Here is a 22,986-nt window from a genome sequence, read left to right on the forward strand (position 1 = left end):
GTTCTCAGATATTAATGAATTTAAAATTTTTTGACAAAGAGCAAAATAAAAAGGTATAAATAAATAATACCGCATAAACTAAATTAAACTAGTTTGTGCTACTTAAGCGCTGAGTTAACAAGAAACAATACAGGGGGTATTTCATTATTTCCCATTATTCTAAAGGTCCAACCCACTGTATGTCCCAGGACCTAACTCCATTGCTTAAAAAATTCCACTGAGGGCTCAGCACGCCGTGTCAGGGAGGTGAGAGATCATAGACTCTCTTGTGTTGTAATGGGGCGGCCCTCCTTCCCTTGCTGCCCTTTCCCCAGCACAGACTGCATCCTCACAACGCTGTGTTACTGTGCCACTGATGCCCTGTTGTTAAGGGGGCCTGATTTGCCGGTTGGTAAACCTGGGTGCAGTTCACAGAATGTGATAATGTGGGTCAGGGCCGGTCCTAGGATTTGCGAGGCCCTGGGCTAAAAGGCATCGTGCGAGGCCCCCTCTAATTTAGATAAGTGGCCCCTTGCAAAGAGACCATTCAGAGACACTGTGGGGGGCCCATTGTCCAGCATCCATCCACAAGCATTTCTCACACCTTCAGTCCGATAGGTGGGAGAATTGATTGTGGTCTAAAAGTTAAAACTGTGGGGGTGCCAAAATGCTGGACAATGGGACCCCCACAGTGTCTGTGAATAGTCTCCTTGCAATTGAGAGAGCGTCTCCCTCCCCTATGCCACCAGACAGACACCATCCCTGAGAGGCCTGGGGAGGGGGGCCCCTCTGAAGGACCGTAGTTGCAAGGCAACACCTTTTTTTTTAACAGGACACATCACCAGTGCGTGGCCCCATGCTGGTGGGCTGAGTGCGAGGCCCTGTGCAGTTGCCCACGCTGCCCATGCCTAGCGCCGGCCCTGATGTGGGGCCTTCCACTTCGTTAGTAGTGACCGGCACCGCCAGCTACCTAGGCCAGCAGTGTTTACTATCAGCCACAAAGGCATTAGCTGCACTTCCTGCTGGGGTCTCTCCGAGCATCAGAACTCCTCCATAGGCTCTCTTCTTCCCATTGTAGCTCACCGTCATGTTGAATGAAGCAGATTCAATGTGTTGTCTGAGGGGCGTGCATCTGCTAAAGAGCGTTAGTTCAAGTGGATCGAGTCTGCTTCAACTTTCATACTCTGCCAAATAAGAGTTTCTCAACGGGTCCTCTGGTTAGATCCGACTTTAATCAGTTGCAATATTGTGCGTGCTGCAGTCATTTATTTCTCTTCAAACTTTGAGGCAGAACCCTGCATCCTTATTTTACATGGCCTATAGTTCACTAGTAATGGTAGCTACATAACACCTCAACCCCATACCCTAATCGCAATGTTTGGCTGTGCTGTCGGTTTCCACAGAAACTATCTCTCCTCTTAGCAATTGTCCAGTATCGTGATAAGGACAGTTACACTCTACGCATATGAAACTGGCTGCACAGGACATGCACAGCCCTGCCCAGTGCTACTCGTTAGACTCAGAGTACCTTTTGGAATATATCATTACAGAGCTCTGGCTGCCAACTATAACCTATGTGGGACTCTGTGCCCCTCAATCCAAGGCTTGCCCAGTGCCCGAGCTTGTCTGCGCGTCAGCTGACGGTGTTTGGCTCTTAATTAGGCAGCTGAGGAGATGTAAATGTTGGGGCCTCACATCCATCTGTTGTGGGCCTGGTCCCACTTGTGACAGAAAGGTCCTAGAGCCCCCACTGATGCTCGGCATCCTGATCTGATTCATTGATTGATGCTGGCAGAAGGTAGGATCCCAGTGTGGGCAAAGGCTGGTAAAGGCCTCTGTGTATTAATAGCTCACCTAACTTGCTATGGATGTTATTAATAAATGAAATGAATGCTTCATTCTGAGCTGCCTGCAGCCTGTAGTGTACTGAGTGCGAGAACTGTGCACTCTCGCAGTATGCTCGGTTTACAGCTGCCTGCGGTTAGTGCATTTTAGTTCAATTACTTTTTAGAGTTTCTTGTTGCTCAAATGGGTGTCATATTTCTGATATTTGTTTCTCTTGTCTTCATTGCTTGACTTTGCTTGCGAGAGTGTCACTCATATTTATTGAAATGTCACTCAAAATTACACTGAAATTATAAAAATGTCACACATAGCATTCTGAAACCTTGGCAGCTATGCTCTGTGCCCCTGCAGCCCCACTCTAACTACGGCGGAAATCGCCCGGCCCCCACAGGCAGCAGAGTCTGAGTCGAGCTCTGGTTGCAGACAGCCTTTAAAAAAAAAAAAAGGAGCGAGGGAGGGGGAGGGAGGGAGGGGGAGGGAAGGAGAGCGAGGGAGGGAAGGAGAGCGAGGGAGGGAAGGAGAGGGAGGGAGGGAATGCGAGGGAGGGAGAGGGAGGGAGGGAAAGGAAGGCAGACAGAGGGAGGAAAAGGGAGGGAGAGGGAGACGGGGAGGGAAAGGGAGGGAAAGGAAGAGCGAGGGAGGGAAAGGGAGAACGAGGGAGAGGGAGGGAGACGGAGGGAGGGAGACGGAGGGAGGGAGACGGAGGGAGGGAGACGGAGGGAGGGAGACGGGAGATGGAGGGAGGGAGATGGAGGGAGGGAGATGGAGGGAGGGAGACGGAGGGAGACGGAGGGAGGGAGACGGAGGGAGGGAGACGGAGGGAGGGAGACGGAGGGAGGGAGACAGAGGGAGGGAGGGAGACGGAGGGAGGGAGACGGACGGAGGGAGGGAGACGGACGGAGGGAGGGAGACGGAGGGAGGGAGGGAGACGGAGGGACAGGGAGGGAGGGAGAGGGAGGGAGGGAGAGGGAGGGAGGGGGAGGGAGGGAGAGGGAGGGAGAGAGAGGGGGAGGGAGGGAGAGGGAGGGGGAGGGAGGGGGAGGGAGGGGGAGGGAGGGGGAGGGAGGGAGGGGGAGAGAGAGAGGGAGGGAGAGAGAGAGAGAGAGACAGAGGGAGGGAGACAGAGGGAGGGAGACAGAGGGAGGGAGGGAGACGGACGGAGGGAGGGAGGGAGACGGAGGGAGGGAGACGGAGGGAGGGATACGGAGGGAGACAGAGGGAGGGAGGGAGACGGAGGGAGACGGACGGACGGAGGGAGGGAGACGGACGGAGGGAGACGGACGGAGGGAGGGAGACGGACGGAGGGAGGGAGGGAGACGGAGGGAGAGGGAGGGAGGGAGAGGGAGGGAGGGAGACGGAGGGAGGGAGAGGGAGGGAGACGGAGGGAGGGAGAGGGAGGGAGAGGGAGGGAGACAGAGGGAGGGAGGGAGACAGAGGGAGGGAGACAGAGGGAGGGAGGGAGACAGAGGGAGGGAGGGAGACAGAGGGAGGGAGGGAGACAGAGGGAGGGAGGGAGACGGAGGGAGGGAGGGAGACGGAGGGAGGGAGGGAGACGGAGGGAGGGAGGGAGACGGAGGGAGGGAGGGAGACGGAGGGAGGGAGGGAGACAGAGACAGAGAGACAGGGAAAGAGAGAGAGGGGGAGAGGGAGAAAGATGTGTGTCTATGCCGGGTCTGGTGGCTCAGTGGACGAAGGCGTCCGCTGCAGGGACCTATGATCAACCTCATGGTCAGTTTTGTTTGTTGCTCTAGCCCCGCCCCTTCCCCACTGACCCCGCCCCCACCGTTGCGGCCCCCGGACACAAACCACACTGTAAATGTGGCCCCCGAGAGAAAGTTTGTGAGTACCCATGGTCTAGTTAGTCCATTAATCACATGTAAGGATCCACCGCAGATTTCGTTAAAACCTCTGGACTTCTTGGAGGCCAGGCCGGCCTGGAGGCAAGATGGCTGCATAAACCAGGTACTGGCGATCACGGCCTCTACTTGCAGATGCCATCCGCAGACGGTCTATAACCTTACCTGTTCAATAAGCTCCAGAGTCTGGGGGGCTGCCCTCAGTATCCCCAGCTAATTAACACCTTCAATGCTATGGAGATTTTTCTCCTACTCTGAAGATCCTTATTTCCCATTATTCATGACACGGTGAGCTCGTCATAAGCACACGTTCAGTGTACTGCATGACGAGCTGACCTTGTCATTAGCATTGAAGAGGTTAAATGAACCCCGCTGTGGTTTGTGACCGATAGCGGAACCTGAGCCCTGCACCCGCAGGAGGTACAACAAAATGGTGGCCGATGAGGGAAGGCTACCCAAGCGCTGTACTGGCGAAAGCGGACACTCGAGCCCAAGGCTGGAGCCTCATTGGGGGCACTGATGGCTCGAAGACCTGGAGTGGCAAATTGAGATTGTATAAGCCCGCGGTTGATGGGAGCTGGGAGCGTGGGCCGGGTTGTGCGACAGACCAGGACATTCCAAATGCAGATGGTGATGGGCCTTGGACTTCATAGCTGATGAGCACCGCCAAGGTTGGAGAAGGGGTGAGGGACTGCGAGAGAACAGGGCGTTTTTTACTAGGAAGCGGTGGATGACTGGCTAGTCCAAATGTGTTAATGGTTGGACCTAGCCTCCTGGAGTGAAGGAGCCGGAGGATGAGATGTGTGTGGGGTGGGGGCTGGAGAGCTAACTGAGCTGGTCATAGAACTGCTTCCAAGGTGAGAGCAAGCTGGCGCTGTGACTGCACTATGCGCCATACCTCAGGACGGTGACAACGAGGGCTATACTAAGCGTTCTGGGGAAACACATTGACCCTAATCAATTGAAGCTACTGTTCAAAGGGTGCATGACAACTAAACACAGAGAATAAAGAACCACCCTCCACAATGGATAAAAAGAATATAGACACTTTAAGCACTAGAATGGACACTGTTGCTGCTAAGGCCGCATCACAGAAGCGGAACACCACATATCAGCAGTGAAAGATGAGCAGCAGGTAGACTAGGAGAAACTGACTGCTACATATGGATCAAATCCTAAAACTAATTAAAGCTAAAAATTAAGATCTAGAGGCCAGGTCAAGGCACAACAATTACACATCTTAGGAGTGGCTGAGTCAACAAACACTGGTAAGATGGAAACCTTTGAGTCCTTGTTAACAACACTCTTTGGTGCAGAATCATTCTCAAAGATGTTCCTTGTGGAGACCCCTCTGGATGCCTGCTCATCTTTACCCCATCATTGCTAAATTACCAGGATAGAGACGTTGCGCTCTGGCTGGCGAGAGAACAAAATGAACTGCACTATTGAGGAGACTGTTTATCTGTGTATTCACCCTGGTGGTTCAGGAAGTGTACTGTGCATTTGTCAGCTGAATAGAGACTGTGATTTTAACATGCAGTATGCCATGTTATACCCAGCTCCGCTGAGAATATCCCATAAAAGAACAACAAAAATCTTCACTGAGCCGCAGCAGGTGACTGGCCACCTAAAATAAACTTTTGTCTCCAAATGCCCAGAAACGCAGCATGGGATCCAACTGCTCCCCTTTGGACTCTGACACAGATTCGGCAACTCCGACCCCATCAGGATCCTAGTAAGCACTCCGAGATGTGAGTCGCAGAGGGCTGCCATCCACTGCAAGTTGATGGGTAGTTCTGGTGGTCGTATGGGGGACTATGCGGGTGAACAACCTGCCGTATGTCGATTGATAAGTGACCCAACATATTTGTTGACACTATGGCGGGGGATCCTTTGGCCGGGACTTCAGGACACGGCCATCACCATTTTGTAAAATCCAGGGTAAACAATTTATTTTCTATTTTTTGTTGCATTGGTCTTTGGACACCCAAGCTATGTGCCTCAGGGGCTAAACAGTTCTAGATTTTGGGGCACTGGTGGGGTAAGATACATTTAGACAGTTAAGTTTGGGGGCTGGCGTGGGTCAGGGAGGGTCACATTGTGGGTAATGTCCAGGATTGCTGTTACAACGCTCTGGTGCACCACAAAACGGGTTATGTTTGATACACAGGAGACACTTCTGCACAAACCTACATATCATATGACCCCCCCTTGACCAATGATGCACATAATCAATAATGGTCAGTGGGTGTGAAAATAATCTGATTTTGATTTGATTGATTTTGAAATGTATATAGCGCACGAATGCCCGAGGGAGTCTAGGGGCTGTGCAGTTAATTGCCGGAAATAACAGACGAGAAACTTAGTTAGAGAACAGCCAGGTTTTTAGTGATTTTCTGAAGGATAGCAACGTAGGGCTGTTCTTGATGTCTATTGGGAGTGAGTTCTACAGTTTCACTGCCTAGAACAAAGCTTCTTCCTCACCCGCGTGCCGTGATAAATCTGGGGATTTGGAGGAGTTTGCTCTGCGATGATCTAAAGTTTCTAGCAAATGGTAGCAGGCAACTTTTTGTTTTAGGAACAGAGGACCGTTCCCATGCAGAGCTTTGTAAGCTAAGCAAGGATTTGAAATCTATCCTCTTCTTCACTGGGAGCCAGTGAAGCTTTCTCGAACCATGGGAGATAGACTCAAACATGTTGAAAAGACAGTTTATCATCGAAGATGATGCCCAAATTCTTCACCTTCTTAACTGGGACTGGAAAATCTCCCAAGCAAGCAGGCTACCAGCTCTGCGACTAAAAAGATGTGTCTGAGCCCAGCAGGAGAACCTCTGTTTTACCTCCATTCAGCTTTAGGCAGTTCATGCTCATCCACTGGTCTACCCGGGACATACATTTGCTAAAACGGTCCGCAGTTTCTTCCAAATTACTTGAGATGGACACCACTAACTGTCGTCCGTGTAGGAAACCACCGAGAAGCCAAACTGCCTAATGGTATCAGCCAAGGGGGTCACATACATGTTGAACAGTGTGGGGCTCAAGGAGGAGCCCTGCGACACCCCATATGGAAGTATAAAATGCTCTGAAAAGGAATCGCCAATCTGCACATATTGAAATCTATTGTTTCAAATATGATTTAATCAGTTTAAGGGCAATCTGCCCACAATGCATTCAAACGTTTTAAATAACTCCTAACTTCTGCATTCTATTTTAGAAAAAAAAAACATTTTTTTATATGCTGACTATCATTTATTGACCATGCTCTAGTGGGTTTCTACTCAGCGGTCCTTTTTACAGTGAACTGGTCAAGTTTTAATTTGTAATGGTTTTTAACCAAACAATAAAGAATGTACTCAGTTTAAGGGCAGTGTCCTTAACTCCTGCCTCAGAGTCTTCCGATTAGGATATCATGGTTAACGGCGTCAAAATCACTCACTTGGAATGTATGAGGGCTCAATAACCCCATTGTTGCATACCTACAGAGAAACGACTTCAATTAAGCACTTGACACCCAGAAATAAGAAAATGTTAAGTAAATGGCAACTAGTCCCTACACTGCATCATACTCCTACGCAAGGGCAGTAGCCATTCTCTTTAAACGTGGAACACCATTCCACCCGGTAACTAATCCGGAGGGGAGATTCAGAATTCTGTGGGGGGTATTGTGACTGCAGCCTTTGATATTTGTGAACACATACAGCCCCACTACATACAACCCAGACCTTTATCGTACACTTTGGGGTCACATAAGAGCATAACACACAGGTTCATTAATATGGGGTGGAGATTTTAACACAACAATGGACCAATGACTACATAGGTCACACTCCCTAGCTAGAGGTCACATTAACTCAGCTGTGGCCCTCAACATCCTATCTTAATGTCACCACAAGAATATCTGGCGACTAAAAAAAATTGAACAAGGTACATTTTACTCAGAGGTGCATAACGTTGTCGAAGCTAGATTTCTGGATTGTAACTAAGGAGTTCAGTATATGGACAGTGGAAGTGACGTACCACGTCTGTACATTATCTGTTCATTCGCCGGTGCTACTCCACTTTCAGCCCAGAGGCACTCCCTGCATGTCCAAACTGAGTCCCATGTTTAGAGAGGAACGCGCCCAAGGATTGGGCGTTCTTTCCTGGAAAATAAAGGGTTGGTTGACAAACGAACAACTGTATGGCAGGCCTTTAAGGTAGTGTTGAGGGAGAAATGCATCTTGATGCAACATGTTCTGCAAAGCTGTGCTCCCACCTAACCAGGTTGGAAGCTTAGATGAAGCAACTGGACGCTAGGGTCTCTAATAACAATGCCCCAGATGTCCGGGAGGAATTGCGTTGTAAGGGTTTGTACTGAGACTGCAGAAAGAGAAGCCAATAACACGGGTAAATATGCCAGGGCATATACATACTGTGAGGGGCTAGACCCTGGAAAGCCCTAGCCAACAATATTGGAAATCCCAGGGCAGCTACAGACTCAAATACACAACTCAGCAGGTAGCTTACTGGATGCACTTGATAGAGAGGTGTTCTTGGACTACTTCGGGCATTGTATAGTTCACACAAGCAACACGATACTAACAGTAACGTACTTGGATAAAGTAACATTGGAGTGGCTAAGCGATGCCCAGAGGCAATTCCTGGCATATCCCATACCTAAGGGAGAAATCGCTGATTCCATTAAAGAACTGCCTGACAAAGCACCAGGCTTGAATGGTCTCCTTACTGAAATATATAAAATGTATATCGACCTATTAACGCCTGGCCTACATCATGTATATGGAAGCCCTTGGAGAGGAGTGGACTACTAGACTGTATGCGTGAAGCCATAAGCATCACTGTGCTTAAACCTAATAAACTGGATACTAATTGTGCCGCTTATAGACCGCTGTTGCTGATCAACTGCGATGCCAAAATACTTGCAAAAATTTGAGCAGACCGACTTTTACCTTTGCTACTGAACCTGGTCCTTCCCGACCAAGCAGAGTTCATGCTGGGAAGATCAACCGCACATAACCTGCGAACACTCTTTGCCCTAATTCACCAAATTGCTCCATAAATGGAAACTGACACAATCTTCTTGGATGCCAGTAGGGCATTTTGATTCCCTTGAATGGGGACTTCTTGCTGACAACACTGCAACGTATGTATATTCCTCTCTCCTTCCTACAACTGGTTAAATTACTTTACACAAAACCAATAGTGAGACTATACTTGAAGGGGGAAGTCTCAGCACCTATTGTGATTAACAGAGGAACCCAGCAGGGTTGTCCACTGTCTCAATAGCGCTGGAAACCCTTCCGTTTACACTGTGCCAAAAATATAGCCTATTCTCTCTGAGGTTTGGTGGAAGATTACTTTGGCTCTCGCTATGTGTGTGATGTCACTTTAAAGGTAGGTAACCCATAAAGTGGGCTCCATCTTCTCAGATAATTCATTTAATTTGGAGAAAGCTTGTGACTCCAATTGGGAAAAGTAGAGCAGCATTCCCCCTTTCACCTTGCACAGACAAATTCGAGCTGGATTAGCCATTGACTTGGGCAGGCTCTTTGTAATATGATAGACTGTAGCCGAGGTGTGCTGATTAAAGATGGTTTATTGATGGATTATTACGTCAAATCATATAATCATTAAAGCCCCACCAGGAGCAGCTCTCTTGGCATCCCACACATTCTATATTACCTCACACACTCCAACATTCCACCATTCATCCACTTAGGCTGAGCAGCAAGACAGGTTAGTGAGAAAGGGACATGGCATCCAAACCAGGATACCACACCACCTTCCCTCTTAAAAGGAACAAACAGATGAATAGAGTAAATGAGAAAGGTCATTCTAAACTTATATTGGAAAAAGAATCCAATGCGACCACCTCTTCCCCCTTTACACATAAAACAGGGAAAAATTGATAGCACATAGTTTCGCACTAAATTTTTAAAACGGGATGTAAGAATTGAATTCAACGTCACCAACACAACATACTAGTTGGCCAGACTAGCAAAGTGAAGGTAATGAAGACTTCAACAAATTAAAAACAAATGCAAAAATGAAAAGCACAAAAAGTACTTAACTCAGTTACAATTCCCACTAAGTACGTGTGCACAACGTACTGTAATAGGAATATGTAGGTGACTACACTATAGAGTCACATGCAATGTACTATAATCTAAAATGAAACATAACATGTGTAGGTGACAAACCCATGACAGCAATTTCAGTAAAATTGGGAGGTCACATGCTGGAATGCAATTTCTAGTATTCAAATTAAAAGCAAGACATACACTAAAAAGATGACTCTACGGGCAAAACAACTTAAGTAAAAGGTGGAAGTCACATGCATCGTATAATCCTAAGGATATCATTTGTACGAAACAAATTGGTGACAGGTTCACAGCACTAAATTAAGAAATTGTGAATGTCACAAGCACATATGCTAACGTATAGCATTTAACTTTCAATTAAACTAAAAACTTGTATAAAACCGGTGTAAATAACCATAACACGTCATTAAGAAACCTACAGTAGTAATGTAGGTGGTGTATCCATGACTAAATGAAACACGGAAAACTGGCTAACAAATGAATATTATACAGTAGTAAAACAATTACCATTCACCTGCTACTCTCCTACTTCCTATAATTGCTTCACCTTATGAACAATTTGGCATAAAAACCTTTAGCTTCCTATAGAATGCCGTACTAAACATAGTAAATAAAGTCCCCCATAAAAAAAAAATTAAAATGAACAAAGTAGACACCGTTGTCGGGATGAAGGACTGAGGCTCATGATAGGATGCAGGCTTAATTACTTGTAAAATAATGCAGGTCTTTAGATGAGGTGAAATTGTATCCAGTGCTGTATTTAATTAATTAAATATTTTAGCGTGTGCGTTGCTGAGAAGAGGTGCACTGGGCTAAAATTAAGACGAGCGTGTAAGCTTTAGCGTGCGTGTCGCTGAAGTAATTTAACTTGTGCTTTTGCCTTTTTCCAACCCAGAAGAAGCATGTGTGTCGCTGAAAAGTAAACTTGACATGCTTTGCATTCACAAACCCAGGATCATTGTGATCTCTAAAATAATGCGCGTTAGCTGGTTGGGAACATTACCAATTTCTTCCTTCCTCGAGATGACTCACAAAACGTTTTCATCAAGTTGAAAACTGGAAAGCAACTTGATGTCAGCAAAGGCAAACCACCGGTAAGTAGACTAGGTATCCACTACACCTTCAAATTAAGTTTATTGTAGCCGAGAAGACATTGGATGTCATACACAGATAATAGATAATCTCAAAATGGAGGCACGCACGGTTGCGCTAAGCCGGGTGGCTCACAGCGCGTCTGTGCAATCAGCGTCCAAGAGCAGGAATAAAATGCCAAGAGTTGGGACGTGAGAAGAATGCCAGCTGACATCATGAATTAGATGAAAAGGCTCGAGGATGCAGGTACTGTTTAATTTCAAAGATCAGACTAACGGTCAAACTGGCAATGGCAAAAACTCGAGGATGATCAAATCAACTCAAAAATACAAATGTTGCCTTAACTGCGAGATATTTGGCAGTCTCAGTAGCCCTGTACGAATAACGCATGTGATCCGAGGAATGAGAGGCTGGAGGCAGGAAGTCTTCAGTTTAAAGTAGAGACTTTTATTTAAGTCTTGTAAGCATTTATAACGGAACCACAGCAGAGCCGTCCATCTCAGTAGCAGAGCAGATAAGAATGATAGAATAAGAGTTCTAGAATAGAAGGGATAGAAAGACTAAGATAGAAATAGAAGAAAGAAGAGAGACAGTAACAGAGAATATTACACATCTTCCCTTTTTTGGGGAATATGAAATAATACATTGAATTAAACAATGTAATAGAATACAACATAAAAGGAAATAAATATTAAGATAAAACAAAATCTTTAAATCGAACAGGTAATTTACAAATCCTTTTTGAGGGTACTTTTGAAGTAGAAACAGAAACCGCATCGGAAGCATCAACAACATTTTCAGAAGTTGGGACATCAACATTTTCAGAAGTTGGAATGGAGACTACATTTCCTCCCGAAGTAGAAGATGTGGAGGCGACAACATTACAATGCAAATTAGATGATGTAACATTTGAGGAAGGACTAGCAGCTTCAAACAAAATATAATCATCCAAACTCCGAGTAATAGCAGTTTTGTTATAAATCGCAGCTTGCTCATCAGAAATAGGAACAAGTCTATTCTTGTTCCACCATCTCCCATCATGAAGTAAACTAGAACTGACACCAACCTTTGAAATATTATAAGGAGAAGAAAAAGAAGATTCCCCTTTCTTGACAAGAAAAGGTTTTTTGATGAGGACATACAAACCAGAATTAAATTGTGTTAATTTAGCATGTTTGCAAATATCAAAATGATATTTGTGTTTGCTTTGAGCTACAGCAACAGTTTGACGAAAAACAGCCTTGTGATTACTGGTTATGCAACTTGAAGAAGAGCTAGGGAGATTGTCGCTCCAACCAAGAAGGAAGAAGCAAAGTGCGACATTTTCTACCTCTTAACAACTCTAAAGGAGTAACATTAGTTGTTGAATGAGGTGAGTTGTGATATGCATTAACCTTGTTATTAAGAAAAAGATTCACATCTAATCCAGAGGATAGAGCAGTCTGAACCCCTTCTTTGAGAAAACGATTCGCTCTCTCAACAAGTCCATTAGCAGCAGGACTGTACAAAGCTACTTGAACATGTTTGATATCCATGATTTTTAAGAAATCTTGCATAGAATTTGATAGAAAATGAGTACCATTGTCCGTAACAAGCTCTCTTGGAGGACCTACAGCAGAAAAAACATTTTTAAGGAATTGCAAAACAGAATTGGTCGAGGCGGATTCAACAAAAGAAAAATAAATCCATTTGGAGAAATAATCAATCAGGACCAATAAAAATCTTGATGATATAGGTAGTAGATTAAAAGGTCCAGCAAAATCCAAGGCTACTTTTATCCAGGGACCATCAGGTAAAGAAACAGGACGTAGAGGATTTTGTGTCGTCTTCCAATGTTTGTCTGAGACAACACATTGAGGACACAAATCAACAAAGGAATGAACTTGGGCATTTAGGGAAGGCCACCAGTAAATTTCTCTGTTTCTTACAAGTAGCAGTAACTCCTAAATGTTCTGTGTGTGCAATCGAGATTAATTTATTCCTAAGAGAAATTGGAGGAATAATATAGCCATTCCTAGTGCAAATACCATTTTCTAGTGACCACTCCGAAGAAATTTGTGCAAAAGGTCTTAAATTATGTTGAACATTCCGAATTGGAGGCCATCCCTTGACAATAAAATCAGAAACTTTCATTAAATCATGATCTGTAGAAGTGGCTTCAAACCAATCTTTCTCAGATATGACACCATTGGATGAAGAAGAAACATCCATGGAGGCTACAACACAGTCAAATTCATCAATAACTTCATCCGTTGAAGGTAAAGGGAGTCGAGAGAGACAATCCGCTCTGAAATTCTTACCACCTTGGATATATTTAATGGTAAAATTGTATTCCTGTAATTTAGATAAAATGCTTACTAGTCGAGCAGAAGCTTTGCCCAAACCATCTCCTTGTAAAAGATAAACAAGTAGTTTATGAACTGTGTATAATGTAAAAGAATTACCCCAAAGATAAGTTTTAAATTTGGACACAGCCCAAACACAGGCCAAAGCCTCCCTTTCAATTGTCGAATATTTGGACTCCGCACTGGATAAGGATCTTGAAGCAAAAGAAATTGTATGATCCTTTCCTAAATTTTGTTGTCCAAAAATTGCACCAAGACCATTCAAACTGGCATCAACAGTAATTGTGCAATGATGCCCATGAACGAATGGACTGAGCGCAGGAGCATTTACAACCAATTTCTTAATATCTTGAAAAGCAGTATTGGCATCATTTGACCAAACAAAACTAGTACCTTTCTTGAGCAGATTCCTCAAAGGCTGGACACAAGTAGAATATTCAGGAACAAAACGAGCATAGTACTCGCAAAGACCCAGGAAAGATCTAAGGGTATCTTTATCAGATGGAGGCGGAGCTTTAACAATAGCCTCAACATTGCAGAATTTAGGTTTAATACCTGCTGGACTGATGGTATGTCCCAGATAATCAATTTGTTCAACCAGAAAATTGCATTTCTCGGGTTGAACTGTGACCCCTCTTGAGTTTAGGATGGAAAAAACTATGTAAAATTTGTAAATGTTCTTCTTTCATTTCTGTGAAGACAAGAATGTCATCTTGATATGCTTGAACGTTTTTCATGTCAGCAAAAAGAACATCCATGACTTTTTGAAAAACTGAGGCTGCCGAAGCTAATCCAAACGGCAGCCTAAAAAATTTGTAAGCTCCAAAAGGAGTAACAAATGTGGTGAGGTCTTGAGAATCATTGCTAAGAGATATCTGGTGATATGCAGAACGAAGATAAATACTCGAAAAATATTTAGCATGATCACTATTAGCAAGCATTTGCTGTATATGTGGAAGGGGATGACAGGCGACGATAATATTGCGATTTAGAGACCTGAGCTCCACACAAAGACGATCGACATTTTTCTTTTTTGCAAGAACAATGGGAGATACCCACTGAGAGGAGTCAGTTGAAGTGATGACACCATCTGCAACAAGTTTCTCGATTTGTTTTTTAAGATCGTCCATGACACTAATAGGGACTGTTCTGACCTTGTGAGTGACTGGTGTAGCATTGGATATAAGTTTGATAACCTGTTCAAAACCCTTAATAGTACCAATCCTATCACTAAAGACAGAAGAAAATTCTTTTTTAAATAATTCAATAGGAGAAGAATCATTATTAATGGATAAGATAGGAAGATCTCCTAATACAATTGGATTTTTGTGGCCAGGTTTCAAATAAATACCTAACTTCCCCAAGTCTCTCCAACCAATCAAGTCTCTGCCTTTGAGTGCAACGTAAATCTTGGTTTCAGTAGATCTACCAAGAATGTTAAGGGAGCCAATGAAGAAACCAAGAAGATCAATATATTTGTTGCCAAAGGCTTTGGGACAAATATCAGGGGCTTGTAATGATATGGAGTGACCCCAAATATTGAAAAAGGTAGTGTCAGCCAGTACAGTAATAGGGGCGCCCGAATCAGCCATAACTTGTAAAGATTTATTATTAATAAGGGCTTGACACAATGGTTTTTCACAATCAGATGGTTCATCAATAGATAAAAGCATGTTGGAAAAGGTATTTGTGCACTCACAAACAGGATGATCAGAGACTGGGTTGAGAGAAGACTGTACAGGAGACTCTAATTCAACAGTATGAATTACCACATTTTGATTCACATTTTTATAGAAGCGACAAGATTTACAAAATTCCTGGAAATGACCTATCCTTTTGCATTTACCAAATTTTTTAGTTAGAGCAGGACACGAAGAAAAATTAGCAATGTGGTTTTTAGAACCACACCTAAAACAAAAGCTACTTTTAAAATCTTTGTTAACTTTGATAGCTGAAATGGAGAACCCCGCATTCTCTGAAATATAGGAAATAGGTGAATGACCTTCATTTCCAGCTAAAGCTTGAGATGAAACTATGGAACGCTCAATGCTTTTTCCAATATTAATTACTTCTGAAAGAGTTGGATTGTGACAAGTCAACAATCGTTCTTGCATCTTTTTTGAAAAGCAATTAAAAACAAACTGATCTCTTATGGCAGTGTCAGTATAGCTTTCAAATTTACAAGTTGAAGCAAGAACTCGGAGAGCACCGGTATATTCTTCAACAGTTTCATCACTTCCTTGTTTTCTCTTGAAAAAACGATGTCTTTTTAGCATAACATTTGGCTCATCAGAGAATTGCTTTTTTAATTTTGCTTTTGATTCAATGTATAAATTCCACGTGCCATCACCAGAAGGTCTAGGACAGGAAGGTAAATTGTTAAAAAATTTCTGCGCTGCAACACCCAAATGATTGTAAAGCAAAGCATTTTTCCTTACAGGTGAATAATCCACTCCATCGATGGCGACAAGGTAATTCTCAAAAATGTTAATCCATTGTTTCCAAACAATGTCAGGTTTTCCTGGTTTGTGTAGGAACGGTGGAGAATGTAAAGCACTTTCTGAAGAAGACATTGTAATATGTTGTACAAGAGTGAATTGTGATGTCACAGAATAACTCTGAAGTTCCAGCAAAATTAGAATGAAAAAAAAAATAATGTGGAGAATGTTGACAATCTAATAAGGAAAGACAATAAAGTCTCCTAAAGTTGAGATTATGATGTCGTAAGGCACATTCATGAAGTTCCAGAATCTGATAAACTCTAAAAATCTTACTTTCCTGGAAACTTGCTGCTTTGTTAATGACACACTTAAAATTCCACAACAGAATTATACAAGAATATTCCAAACTCGCTGCTTTGTTAGTGACCGAGTTGAAATTCCACAGAAGAATTATACATGAATGTTCCAAAGGAATAGAGATGCAGTTCTACATCTGGAAGCTGAATCTGAAAGCTTGTCAGAACCAATGACGCACTGAAATGATGCAGATTTTAGTTGCTAGGAGATAAAGACAACCAAGCAATCTCTCACGTGCTGAGAAAACGTTTAACTCCTACCGCGCTACCGCGTTTTCCCGCTGTGCGCTGATTTTTCAAAATCGCGTTGTTTATGACAAAGCCAGATCGTCATCCGCGTAGCGCAGGTAAAGACCATGACGAGCTAGCTTTGTCATTAGCGCGGAAGGGGTTAAGGAACACTTTTAAATGATGCTTGTAGGCCAAAAGAGGCTCGAGCTGATGTAATGGTTTCCGTTGGAGGAATTTCACTGCCAGTAGAAATCCTCATAAATCAAATTGACAGCGAGTTTATTCAAGCTTTTAAAGCGTAAAAGATAAAGGTCACAAGGGCAGCAGAAGCGATAAATAAATGAGACAGGCCTGCTTGTAGACCAACTGTCAGCTGGCGAAAATGAATGCCGTGGGTCCGATGTTACGCGTTAACCGCATGCGTGCGGTTGGAATTCTGCTGCTGCGCTGACTTTTTCAAAAGCGCACTTTACATGACGAGCTGGGCTCGTCATGAGCGTGCGAGGAGGCTACCTCATGACGAGCCCAGCTCGTCATGAGCGTCGAAGGGGTTAATGAAATGAAAAATAAATGCATTTAACATACCAATTCAGAAAGAGCTTCAGACATCAGCTGGGCAAGAATCCTCGATGAAAAAAAAAGAATGGGAGTAAGCAGAATGTTTTATCTGCCTACCCCACTCCTGGTACCAAAATATGTACCGAGGAATGAGAGGCTGGAGGCAGGAAGTCTTCAGTTTAAAGTAGAGACTTTTATTTAAGTCTTGTAAGCATTTATAACGGACCCACAGCAGAGCCGTTATTCACAGTAGGAGAGCAGATAAGAATGATAGAATAAGAGTTCTAGAATAGAAGGGATAGAAAGAGTAAGATAGAAATAGAAGAAAGAGAGAGACAGTAAAAGAGAATATTACAGCATGTAATAAGGACTTAGGAGTAACTGACTAAGACTCGTGTGCTCGGGAATGTTTTCCTTCAATTAAATGAAAATGCAGGCAAATAAAGGTAAAACATTCGTCCATTAGGTGGCAGCACATAACCACTTGTTTCCGCTTGGAGACAATAACATTTCGTAATTTTTACTTCAGCTCACCTCATGAGCTTGGGACACAGTCCCTCTTGTAAGAAGGGTGAGCTCACCAAATGTAGAAAAAACTGCTCCATACTGTTTGAAAGATGCTGACCATAGGCAATGCTGTAGGGACTGGAACAAAAAAAAAATTGAAAACATACTGTACATCACGTAGCAAGCAGACAGGCAGGAATCAAACTGCATAACAGGCAGTGGCATCACGTAGCGAGCAGGCAGCAGGATCAGAAAGCAGGCAGCAGTAAACATTTCAAGAACCGGTTCGGTTTTCCTTCTTCCTTTCCTATTTTCAGAAGGTAGTAGGAAGGCAGCAAAGTAGAAACTGAGGGCAGGGTGAAAGCTGTAAAAGTCCTTGACGCTCTTCTGCATTAACCAGGTGGTGTCCTCCATGTCAAGTAGGGACAGGCATGAAGAAGCGCTGCACTGTAGATAGGCAGGGACTGGCATACTTAAGCTGTATGCTTGCAGAAACTGGCACATACAAAATTGTGGGCGACCGGTGGTAGGTCACTGGTGGTGGGGCTTAGTTGGGGTGCCAGTAAAGTTTGAGTAGCTTTTAAATACATTATTTTCTCTTACTTGATAATCTTGATCACAAAGTTTCTGGAAGATCCTTGATGTTACAAGCCGTGTAGGTAAGTCCAAACGTCGCCAAATGTATTATGATAGACTGTAGCCGAGTTGTGCTGATTAAAGATGGTTTATTGATGGATTATTAGGTCAAATCATATCATTAAAGCCCCACCAGGAGCAGCTCTCTTGCTGCTCAGCCCTCTCTTCCAACTGTCATCCATCCATCAGGCGTCCCACACATTCTATATTACCTCCCACACTCCACCAATTCATCCACATAGACTGAGCAGCAAGACAGGTTAGTGAGTAAGGGACATGGCATCCAAACGAGGATACCACACTCTCCCATTAAATATTTGAGGAAATGGATTAATCTAGACACCGAGGCATTTCTAGCCTAAATTATGTAATTTCGAAGTTGAAGGATCTAAATGTCTAAAACGGCTGTTTATGGCAGGACGAATCGGGTTAACAAAAATGGAAGTACTGCTGAAGTTTCTCTTCTATTTTTAGGTCTCCTGGCGTTTAACAGCGCGTCAGCGCTGTGTCCGCCAGGAGATCTATTGTTGCTGACTCTGCTTCCCAGGAGACAGCACCTGGCCGCGCGCATTTCTCAAAAGGCGAACAGCGCAGGCCACGCGCGCGCTCGCCGTGGCTGTCTCCTGGGAAGCGCAAACACACAGGCACACCTCCCACTGCACGCATGCGCACACACATTCACAAGCACATCCACACGCACGGAGAGACACCCCCCCCTGCCGTCGCATACACACACACACGCGCGCACACACACACACACACACACACGTGCACTGAGCGCCCCCACCTACTTACCGCCACTCCGGACTTCAGCCGCCACCGCGGGGCTCTCCCTGGGCATGGGAGCCCCGCGTCTCCAGCACTGCTTCTCTCCGTGGAACTCTGTGGGCGCGTGCGTACTAGGCTTCCGAAGACGGAAGTCCCGCCCCACGGAAAGTTTCGTTTTCGCTCACAGGCAGCAGTAACACGGTTACAGCTCCTTTCCCTGCACTGCTGTCTGTTCTATTCGTGTCAACAGGGGTCCCGGAGCGAGTTTTTGCTGAGCAACAGGCATTGTAAGTACGTTTTATTACAATCCGGCTCGTGTCTATTAATCAGTGTACTTTAAATGGCTTTTATGTCTAGAAACTTTATTTTGTAGTGTCAAATTCAAAGTTCAAAATGAAATGCAAATCATTATTTCCAATAACTGTTGTTGGGCAAACTGTATCGTTTGCTTTTGTGATGGATCCTTTTAACCACAGATTCCTCACTTATTTGAATTGTGCTAGGCGCCAGACTGAATTGGGAAATTATTCCTGCATTAGCTCCTTTATTCCGATAAGTGGCACCCTCTGACTTAGCGGTTGCTTCGTCCTGCCTCTAGAGGTGATAACGCAGAGCCGTATGTAGGCACAAACCCTACACGCTGATGTTCGTTATTTTTATTCCCATTGTCCTTTGAAGCAGATCCGGAGCTCTGCTGCTCATACGTTGCATCTGTTCACCGATTCCTGAAAATCTACTAATGACCCTGTTATTAGAGATAATGTCCCCTCTAAATATTACTATGTTTAAACTTTTCCACACCTATCGAAACAGATATTTGTCACAAATCCCCTTCTTCTTTTTGGCCTCTTAGCCTTTTTGGGCGCAACTGACCTTTGTTGTTCTGTTTTTTGGGTGATGACATATTGTTCTTCCACTCCTATGGCATTTACAGTTCCTTGTTCATGTATGGTTTTGTTGTTTATTGTTGTGACCGTACACGTCCCATTCCTTCATCTCGTTGTTCTACTCACTGGCCCTAATTGCAGGACATGCAGCAGTACTCCTCTAGGCCTTTTTTCACTATACACGATGCACTAACATACTTACTTGCAAGGAATGCACACCTCCTCGCACCGCTGCTCAGTTTATTCATACCTGAAGCGTCGCTGCACACACTACACAAACATTGCACTATTACAGGAAATGTATTTAACTATCTGTGCAACCATTCAACAACAACTGGTTCAAATATGTTATCTCAATGTTTCAAGCTTTATTACAAATGTAACAAAAAGATGTTAATATTTGACATATGTTCTTGGATTTTCGTCACAATAAAATACACTGAACATAATGTTCACACATGTTATTTACAAAAGTTTACAAAAGTTTAAGCTATTGCCATTATAAATTACAATAACTTTTATTTAAGTATTTAAAAAAATTAAAAACCATTGTTATTTGTAATATCAATACATGTAAGTCACGTAAATACAACACATATTGCATTACAAATGCTATAGGTGTCACATTTGCGAAAGTTATAACTATTGGCATGGTAAATGACAAAGCTATTAATTTCGCTATTTTCAAAAACAAAGCCTAAATAAAAAATTTGTCAATTACAATACCAATAGCTCAAACTTTCCTAATAGGAGACCTATTGCATTGCAAATGCTTGTTTAAATGTAGACATCACACTGACCAAACACTTTATTTAAACTCCCCTTACTTCTGATGTGCCTAATTTGTGCGGGTTGACAACCACAAATAGCGCGTACCACCCTAACACTGTCATATCATAAGGGAGGATTTGCCGTACCAAATATGGACTTTACTATCATAATGCTCAAGACTGGCTTAAAACCCCTAAATATTTGCTCCATCTTGCTGTCAAACTGTGATAGCTTATCCAACACATTTCAAGTAACATTATGGAACAAAACTAACCACATCACGAGTGAAATAAACACTATACATGTGTGGGACAAGATTAGACAAAAGACCTTACCGCAGCTATACTCCAGCACAGCCACACTTTGGGTCATCCACGGTTTAGTGCAACAGTGGAACCCAAAGCGGGCAGGCAACTTTGTAAACTCAAATGGGGAGACCTATACACAGATAAGCAATTCATTGAAATGGGTCAAATTGCCACACAACCCCATCCCACACTGTTGAATCATCTACTTCATAGACTTAAAATCATTAAAAAGAAACATATCCTTGAATTTCCACACAAACCTGACAAATCTCTCCCTCTTGAAATTTTTGTTGCTGCTAACAGTCCTAAAACAATTTAATCAATTTACTGCACTATACAGAAATCATTTACTGGGAACATGTCTTGCTAGATCGGCATGGGAAAGGGATCTGAGCCAACAGATACCGAACGAGGTATGGGTGGATTACTGTGCGCAAACAAGTGAACTACTTCCTAGTAGTGGACTGTATCTAATAAATTTCTGATTTCTACACAGTCTCTACTAGATTCTCCAGAAGCTACACAAATGGGGACTGAGGGGCAATTCTGACTGATAAATGTGGCACGGGAAAGGTAGACTTCATGCCCTTGGCATGTCAATGTGAGCGGATCTACAATTTATAGTCCCAGAATATAGTTTTATTGCAGATTGGCTCAAGGGTACAGCTATTCCTACTCATCGCAATGCTGGGATGGGTCCAGAAGACTCCCCACACGGATTGTAAATGTATTGCCCTTGCATTGTTTGCCAAGAGATTAGTGGCTAAGTAATTGGACCGAGGAAGAGAACTGACAAAAGAACTATGGATACAAGAAACATTGTAGTGAGCAGATGGAACTGTACAATGAGGTGACACCTGAGCCCTCTGGGCCACGGCACATTTGGATACCATTTCAAAACGCTCTGCATACCTCCAGCGATACACAGATGATCTGAAAGATCGAAGGTCCACAGAGGATGTCACTTCTGGTTTACTAGCCTTTATGCTTATTGTTGGCAAAAATAACAATTGAAATTTATACTGTATCTTTACTGGTTACGTGTAGTGTTGGACGTTGTATCTGTATCGATGTTGTATTGTACAGTACTGTAATTTAAATAAAAATCCACAAAGACTTCTGGGCTTCTCACCTCCAAGGGAAATTTCAGAGGCCACTTCAGTATCTCCTTTACATAAGTGGACACATGCCTTTACTCGGGCACCTAATAGTAAAACAGCCACCAGATTCGGCACAAGATCTCCCTGCCCCAATACTAACCCAGGTTCATACAGTCCTACATTGCTTATACAGTCTAATTCCAGAGTGTCTCTAATAGATTATAGTATCTTTCATAAGGTACTGGCAAGAGGTGTAGCAAAGCTTAATATACCTCTTGAGATACCTCAATTGTTTGAGATGCTACAGCCTAGAACCACACCAAACCCACTGTTACTCTTGGTCATAGGACTTTTGGAGATGGCAGAGGAAACTTTTCCTCACTCCAGAAAAAAGTACAGACCCAAAACCTGATTCCATCATTATTACACCTGTGAGATGTAAACATCCTTCTGCCCCGAGTCCACTTCTCCTCCTGAAAAGGAAAGCAAATGATTTGACATGACTGCATCAGCACATCTTAAGAATGAGTGCTACTAGGAATATATCAGACATTTGGGAAGGAATGGAGTCTTTCACAACAGACTATTGAAACACAGACTTCCTACACAGGGTAAATGAAGGGTTTCTGGTATATAATCCAGTAATCAGGGCAACTGGATATTGCCATAGTTTCTTAGTTAGAACTTCCTTCTTGAAACTGAAAACGCAGCTCGACTTGACTTTCGTATATACAGCTCTTTGATAAACATGCAGAGGTAGAGATGCTCCACATGGAAAGCGAAATGGAGGCCCCGAAAATGCATGGCCTGAAAAAACAGAAGCTGTTATAAATGGCACAGTCCTAAAGAACGTAAATTTTTCCAGCAGAGAGTGCAACCTCCAAGATGACCATATCTGCCTCAAAAGCTAGGTCAAAACGCAAATGACTCCAGTAGCAAATAATTGACCCAGACAGAGTTCACATTTCAAGGAATAATGCAACTGCCACTAATACTTTCTCCTCCCCAACAGTGACCTACTCCTATAAGGAGAGCAGTGGCATCTCACTTGGAAGAGTGGAAGTCTAAGATATGTACTGAACATGATCAAAAGAGACTGTCATCTGTCTAACGGCAATTTTACCACCTATTCCACCACAGCCCAGGTACAATTACCAACTTTCCTTATTAGTAAAAAATCTCACATTCTCTTGGCCAAAAGAACA

General features: G+C 43.7%; 1 protein-coding gene across 6 annotated transcripts in view; it reads left to right on the forward strand.

Moving 5' to 3' along the window:
• Positions 1-22,986, forward strand: part of LOC144825271 (protein regulator of cytokinesis 1-like) — a 1,077,791-nt gene that overhangs the window by 1,040,936 nt on the left and 13,869 nt on the right. The window contains exon 14 of one of the 6 annotated variants that reach the window (XR_013609370.1): positions 15,658-15,689. The exons of the other annotated variants lie outside the window; for them this stretch is intronic. The gene's annotated coding sequence lies outside the window, so the exon portion shown is untranslated. The remainder of the gene's footprint in view (positions 1-15,657; positions 15,690-22,986) is intronic. 6 annotated transcript variants of the gene reach the window in all.

This window comes from Lissotriton helveticus, chromosome 3_1 (assembly GCF_964261635.1).
Source record: "Lissotriton helveticus chromosome 3_1, aLisHel1.1, whole genome shotgun sequence".
NCBI classification, from domain to species: domain Eukaryota; kingdom Metazoa; phylum Chordata; class Amphibia; order Caudata; family Salamandridae; genus Lissotriton; species Lissotriton helveticus.